We start from the raw sequence: 8198 nt of genomic DNA on the forward strand, positions 1-8198 counted from the left end.
GTACTTCTAGGAGTGTACTTTAGCATTAAGACCTAGTTTTGGGGTAGTTCATGGGTAAATTTTTCAACAACGTGGACTTGGAGTGAAAAGAAATATTTCACTTAGGCTACAGAGAATTAACACTAAATATTGTATTTTGTAGTGACCAAATTTGATCTATATAAAACAGTAAATTAAAAAATTCCTTTAGATTGCTTCTTGAATTTCTTTAGCATATATGGTTTCTGATTCCAAGAAGGACCATAAGAGAAAACAAATAGGTAGGTAGTTTAAAAAGGAGGTCAGCAATATCAAGTCACTTAATGAAGCATTTGTATCCAGTGCAAAAAGAACCAGCGTGCAAGAGAATATTATAGAAATGTGCCATTGTGGGGTTTTTCCCTTGAAGGATTGTCATTTTACCGTAAAGAAAAATATTTTTTCCCAGCTTTATTGAGGTATAATTGACATATAACATTGTGTAAGTTTAAGACGTACATGTTGATTTGATACACTTACCACTACAGTGTTAGCTAACACGTCAGTCACTTTACATAACTGCCATTTCTTTTTTGTGGTGAGGACATTTAAGATCTACTTTCTATAGCAACTTTTAAGTATATAATATAGTTTTGTTAACTATAATCACCATGCTGAATATTAGATCCCCAAATTTACTCATAACTGAAAGTTTGTACTCTTTGCCCGTCATCTCTCCATTTCCCCCACCCCCAAACCCCTGGTAACCACCATTCTATTAGTTTCTATGAATTTAACTTTTTTTTAGACTCTACATATAAGTGGTACCATACAGCATTTGACTTTTTCTGCCTGACTTATCTCACTTAGCACAATGCCCTCAATGTCCATCCATGTTGTTGCAAACGGCAGGATTCCCTTCTTTCTCATGGGTGAACAATATTCCATTGTGTATATACAGCACATCTTTATTCATTCATCTTTTGATAAACATTTAGGTTGTTTCCATGTCTTGACTATTGTGAATAATGCTACAGTAAACATGGGAGTGCAGGTATCTCTTTGAGATCCTGTTTCATTTCCTTCAGATATATACCCAGAAGTGGGAATGTTGGATCATGTGATAGTTCTATTAATATTTTAAAATGTTTGAGAAATCTCTATACTGTTTTCCATAGTGGCTGCACCCATTTGCATTCCTACCAATGCACAAAGGTTCCCTTTTTTTCCACATTCATGCAAACACTTACCTCTTGTCTTTTTGTTAATAGCCATCTTGACAGGTGTGAAATATTTTATTGTGGTTTTGATTTATATTTTACTCATAACTAGTGATGTTGGACATCTTTTCATGTACCTGCTGTCCATTTGTATGTCTTCTTTAGAAAAATGTCTATTCAGCGCCTCTGTTTTTTGCTATTGAATTGTATGAGTTCTTTAGGTATTTTGGATCCTAACTCCTTGTCAAATATGTATATGATTTGCAAATATTCTCTCCCATTTCATAGGTTGCCTTTTCCTAGTGTTTATTATTTCTTTTGCTGTGCAGAAGCTTTTTAGTTTGATGTAGTTTTGCTTATCGATGTTTTCATTTGTTTCTTGTATTTTTTTGGTGTCATAGTCAAAAGATTATTGCCAAGACCAATACCAAGGAGATTTTTTTCCATGCTTTCTTCTAGAAATTTTATTATTTCACATCTTATATTTAAGTATTTAATCCATTCTGAGTTAATATTTGTGTATGGTATAAGATAGGGTCCAGTTTCATTCTTTTGCATGTGGTTATCCAGTTTTCCTAACACTATTTATTCAAGAGACTATCTTTTCCCCATTGAGTGTTCTTGACTTCTTGTAAAATATTAGTTGATCGTATATGCAAGGGTTTATTTCTGGGCTTCTCTTCTATTCCGTTGGTCTCCGTGTCTGTTTTTATGCCAGGACCATACTGTTTTGATCACTATAGCTTTGTACTATAGTTTGAAATCAGGAAGTGTGACACCTCCAGCTTTGATCTTTTTAAACATTGCTTTGGCTATTCAGGATCTTTTGTGGTTGCACATGAATATTAGAATTTTAAAAATGTTCTTGAAAAATGCCAATGGAATTTTGATAGAGATTTCATTGACTCTATAGATGGCTTTGGGTAATATGAACATTGTCTCTTGCAGGCAGCATAAAGTTGGATCTTGTTTTTTAAATCTATCCAGCTACTCTATGCCTGTTGATTGGAAAACTTAATTCAATTACATTAGAGTAATTATTGACAGGTAAGGAGTTACTAATGCTACCTTATTGTTTTTTGTCTGTTTTGTAGTCCCCTTGTTTTTTTCTTCCCCTCTTACTGCCCTCCGTTGTGAACTGATGATTTTTCGTAGTGATATGCTTTGATTCCCTTCTCTTTATGTTTTGAGTGTCTACTGTATGTTTCCACTTTGTGTTTACCATGAACGTTATATAAAGTATCTTATAGATATAGCAGTCAATGCTGATAACAACTTAACTTCAATTACATACAAAAGCTCAACCCTTTTACTCTCCTTGTTTATGTTTTTGATGTCACAGTTTGCTTCTTTTTATATTGTATATTCTTTAACAAATTATTATAGCTATAGTTATTTTTAATGCTCTTGTCCTTTAAGAAAATTCTTATTAAGGTCTTCACTTTTGATTTTCTGGTGCTCAAGCACTATCTCTAGAATAACAACAGAAGAAGAACGACGGTCTCTGGGCCATAGTGTATGTGCCATGGGCTTCTTGTAAATCAGTGAATTTCCTAGATTGCTTTTTATTGGGTTGTCTTAGCATTAAAATATGAGGACAGAATGCATCAGAGAATATAGAAGAGCCTACTAGAAAAGAAAACAAAAACACCTTCTGATTATGTGGGCATGGGTTTTCTGGATTCTAGTCTCAGCTGTGTGACCCTGGACAAGTTGCTTTGCTTCTCTGCACCTCAGTTTTCAACCTGTAAAATTATAATTTGCTTACCTATCTTTTAAGAGTTTGATTGTGAGAGGAAAACTAGACACTCTATCTAAAGCATTAATTTCTTTTGTTATTAAGACACAATGCATTTAATTTAAATTCTGCGTTTTTAAAGAAAGGATTCCAGTTGCCCTCAGAGAAGTTAAAATGCAAATTTAAGATATTACTATGACTACAACTAATATTACCTAATATATCCAAGCAAATAAGGTCACACACAAGCTTAATTTCTCCTTATTTTCCTTTGAAGAAACATCTCAAAATCTTATTTTTAAAAGGAAATCTAACTCATCCCCCAGCTACTCTGTCCTCTTGGTATCCTTCTTAAGTGGATACTTAAGTGTCCTCTTGGTATCCTTCGTAAGTGGATACTTCAATGTGCATTTAACAAATAAATGTCTGGAGTGTTTGAACCAATCAGTGGAGCTAAAAGTAACAAGAGGGTGTTTTGGAGGTAAAATTGCCATGATTTGGTGATGGCAATTTGGGAAAGTCAGAGAGAACAAGATGTTAAAGTTGACTCCCACACTTCTCATACAGAAGATGAGAGAAAGAAAAGATTTGGAGGAACAATTAGAAATTCAGTGTTAGATGTATTAAATTTGAGATGCCTGTGAAACATCGAAAAGAAAAAAATTCAGGATAAGACCGTAAAGGCAGCTATGATGGAAAGAGACGACTGGGCTCGAAGGCAGAGGCTTTCAGTTAAGGTCCTGGCTCCACTCCAACATGTATGAACAGGCGGGCAAGGACTTATTTACTCTTCCTGAGTCTTGGCTTCCTTATCTGTAAAATGGAGATATTAATATCTATCTCATCACCTTATTGGGAAGATAAAATGATAATTTTTTGGAGTCACTTTATAAGGAACTACTCTGCTTCTCATTATTATAGAGACCTAAGAAATGACACAAACAAAGAAGTTGGGACTTTCTCTGCTGGAAACAGCCCTACTAATGAACAGGTGTCCTCTTGTCTTTTCACTAACTTACCTTGTGTAATTGGCTGAGTTGCTTTGGCCTCCTCTCCTTCTCTGGTTCTCCATCTTCAGGAAGAGGTCTACAATTATGCCTTCCTCGAGCACATGGAACTAATATGGAGAAGACTTTCTTGAGATTCATGGTCAACTAGGGGTAGGAATCATGGTTATGGAATGTTATGGACTTCCAATGAATATTAATTGATTGGGCTATAGCATTAACATTTTGTCACTAGGTTTCAAATTGGTGAGAAGAAGAGGTTCTAATCAGCTGGGGACTGACTGCTCATGTGGGTTTGGAACCATCTACTACCCCCACAGAACTGAGCTCTAGCTTGTCCCCAGAACCTGAGGCGGGACAAAGGCCACAGAAAGATAAGAGAGGAGCTGATTTCCCCCCTATTTATATTTCCCTTGGGGTGAACTTCTTAATCCCTCCCTACAATGATAGACTAAAAATCTGTGTGTGATTAACTTTTTTGACCACTACAAAGCCAAACAGAGTAAGAACCTGGCTGCCAACAGCAGTGGGTTAGCTCTGGTTATTGTAGAAATCATGAGGGTGGGGAGAAAGCAGCTGCCCTTGCACAGAATCTAAGAAGGATTCTTAGAGGAATAGGGCAAATAGACTGTTGTTAAATAAAAACTCATGAAATCCGAACATTTATTAAACCCCAATGTTGGGGCAAGGAGTACAGAAATGTCTGAAAGTGTTCCCCAGTCTTACAGTCTATTTAGGGGGAGAAAGCTAGTAGATGAAAAACTTGGTTTTGGATAATGTCTGTATGCTGTGATGCAAGTTTTGTGGTTGTCTTTGCTGCTTATTTTTTTTTTTATCTTTGTTTTATGAAAATCTCCAAACGCAACAACAGAACACGAAAACATCATTCAGCTTATCCCCACATTTTCCAAAACTGAATGCTGTTTCTGTACTAAAATTTTTTCCAGCTAGGCTCTATGACCAATCTCTGAACACAAAATGCTTATGTCCGCTATTACATTTCTATTCTTCAATTATTGTCTCTAGTATATTTGGCACGATGTCTCGAAATACCCACATAAGGGGTCAGTTGTTAGCAAATTTTCATGGCTATACTAGGAATCACTGTAAGCAGACCTGATGCTATACTTCCCTGTGTACATGTATAGGTGTGGATATATAGCACTCCAAAGACAGAGGAACTATTTGTTGTGTTGTATATGTAAAGCATTTAGGACAGTATCTTCATCATAGTAAATCCTATGTAAGTCTTAGCAGCTGCTTCTCCTACTACTATTGAAAAGCCGAAGGGTTATGCTGTGACCAGGGATCAGCTGGAATGGTTTTGTTAGAGCTATCAACCCCTGGCATAGACTTAACACATTGTTTGTCACCTATGAGTGACCCTATGACCTTTTGGGAGGATCATCTTTGTCGGTCCACATTTTTGCCATTGGGTGCCCTTTGGAAACTGTCGGAGTATTGCGGTGAAGCCCCCTGGGAGTGCTTTTCAAACTATGTGTGGTGAAGGATTTGTTCTTATTTCCAGTCTGCCACAGCCTGATACTTTGTAAAGTGCAGTGAAAGTAACTTAAAACAGAATAAAAAGCAATACACACAAAATTTAAGTCCCGTTTTGTAAATTACATTCAACAGACATATACTTATGCAACCAAATGGCTCTCGACAGTTCTAAATGTTCCCTTTCCATTCTGTACTTGTCTCATCTCTGAACAACAACCAGCAGATCACTGATAGTGGGCCTCACTTTGAGTAGCAATGTTATAAAGTACAGTGAGGAACTCCAACATACTCTCATTTCATTTCCATATTGTTTTTCCTTCCAAAGAGCTTAAAGGGCTCTCTCATCAAAGCAGGGGACTCTACAGGCCAGGAGGCCTCAGGCCTCAGCTTAAGGTGGTCGAACCACTGGTGTGAAGCTGGTGCATAGGGGGCAACTGAGAGGCCAGCAGGGGATGGTATTTTGTGCTGGGTGCTGGCCATTCCCTCAGGTGGGAATTTATACGCAGCTAAGCAGTAGGCTGTTTAGTGCAGCTGCACAGGTGGGGGAACAGTTTGTGATAGACAGGCTTATGGCAAATAAACACATCGGATGATATACTGTAATCAACTATATAAACAACTTTAAAATTGTCTATACTTCATATTTCCAGCATTTGGTTTTGTTAATCATATGTCTTCCTGACAGCAATTAAATAACCTTGAGAGAAAATGTACACCTGCTGTCTCCCCTGGGGAAACTACATCTCTTTTGTGAATGACATAAGTTCTCCATAAAACATAACTGAAGATAGGAGAATTGAATTTGGAGATATGTCTCCTTTCTCTCTTGTTTTATCTCTAGCTGAATTGGAGAGCAAGGTTTAATATAGCTAATCTTTTTCTAGATCCCTACTCTGAGATTCTATTCAAACCAAAATATTTCCCCGAGTGGCACATTCAAGGCAATAGATACATGAGGTTGTGATGAGCATCACAAAGGTGGGGAGGGTCCCACACCCATCCCACGTAGCCTGCACTTTCTCCATCCCCAGCTTCTCACTCCAACACTCTCACTTCTTTCTGATTTCTACAGCAGATCTCATCTACTTTCATGAACACCACAGTGGTCCTGTTTTTCCTAAAACAAAACAAAACATAACAAAATGCTTGCTTTGCTTGAGTTAGGTTCCAAACAAGGTCCATTTGTGAAGACTATTGAAATAGAAGCCTCTTGTAATTGACAGGTGTCACGGGCAAGCTGCAGGTGCCAGGAGAACCCAAGGCACTGCTACACCCTGGATTTGCTGAGTCTCCCACCAGGCAAAGCTCAGGTTGTTAGTGCACTGGGGTGTGGTCAGTGCCGGGCTGGGGCTTGCAAGCGTGTCTGGTGGCACTGGAAGGGGAAGCGTCTGCCCCAGGAACCAGGGCTTTGAGCATGTCAGCTACCTACCTGGCATCGGTCACGGCCAACCTCTCCCACTCCGACGAGTGGGCCAGCCATGGGGCCAGTATATAGTCCTGGCAGCAAGTGTCTTGGAGCTGGAACGCTGAGGAACTGGGGCCTAGTTGTGATTTGGTTGGTGAGTTGGGAACAGCTGTCTGGAAGAGGAACATACACTGTGGACTTTATTACGCACTCTTAGAATGGTTCCATCCACTCCACCTACTTGATAAAAAAACAAAAAAAAAATGGCTTCAAAACACATTTTGTCAGTGAGAAAACAATGCCAGAGTTGTACGACCTTATTAACAGGTACAAACCTGACCTGATTTGGACTCATGAAGATTGGGGATGTCCTAATACTTATTGGAACTCTACAAATTTTCTTTCTTGGCCCTATCAAGGATGAGGTGGTAATAAATGACAGATGGGGTCAGAAATGCTCTTGTTTCCATGGAGGATACTACAACATCGGGATAAATTCAAGCCAGGGAGGTTGCTATGCTCACCACTGGGGGCCACCGTCAACAAGGCATCTCGGGGCTATCCTGGGTACGTGGTTATGTCTGACATTGAAGTGACTCTGAATTCATTTTGGCATTTGTTCAGATGGTAAGTTTGGGAGGCAACTCCCTTCTCAACTTTGGACCAACTGAAGATAGTCCGATTGTCCCCATCTTCTAAGAATGCCTTCTTGCTGTTGGGAAGTGGCTGAGCATCAGTGGGGAGGTTATCTATGCATCCAAACCACAGAGGGTGTGGTTGGAAAAGAACATAGTATCTGTACGGTATACCTCAAAAGAATCAGAACTCTTAATACTGCAAGTCCCCATATCTACCTGACCTGCATGCTGGAATTCCAAGATCAGAAGTGGTCCACAGATCCAGGTAAAGGCCTCATTTCCCTGCCCCAGTTACCAGCCTCTGCTCTCTCAGGGCAGTTTGCTTGGACTGTAAAGGAGCGGAATGATCATTGGGAGTCCGAAAGGAAAGGGACACGCCTGCTGTTTGCTGCTTTGCTTTTCCTCATATCGTACCATCTTTGGAATAAACTAACTTCTTCCTCCACCTAGAGATGACTTTTCCAACACATTTAAATCAAAGAGAACTGAGTGCATTACGCCAATTTCTCAATGGACCAAGTATCTGAACTCTGTTGCTGGCATACCTCTCTCTGGTCAGCAAAAGAAGGGACGGAGAAATTAAGCTCTGAGTTCATCCATTTCTACCTTTGGAAATGATCTACCATGGAAACATCCCTCCAGTCTCTGTGTTTGATAAGCTTACTTGCTTCATCGATGACCACAGCTAAGGAATAAGCCAAGTCACCCTGTTTCTTATGGAAGAAGGTG

At 39.1% G+C, this 8198-nt stretch overlaps 1 pseudogene; it reads left to right on the forward strand.

Moving 5' to 3' along the window:
- The window catches only part of LOC117025547 (tissue alpha-L-fucosidase-like), an 86984-nt pseudogene extending 79065 nt beyond the window's left edge, over window positions 1–7919 (forward strand).
- The last annotated feature ends 279 nt before the right edge of the window (window positions 7920–8198 follow it).

Source organism: Rhinolophus ferrumequinum, chromosome 8, assembly GCF_004115265.2.
Source record: "Rhinolophus ferrumequinum isolate MPI-CBG mRhiFer1 chromosome 8, mRhiFer1_v1.p, whole genome shotgun sequence".
NCBI classification, from domain to species: domain Eukaryota; kingdom Metazoa; phylum Chordata; class Mammalia; order Chiroptera; family Rhinolophidae; genus Rhinolophus; species Rhinolophus ferrumequinum.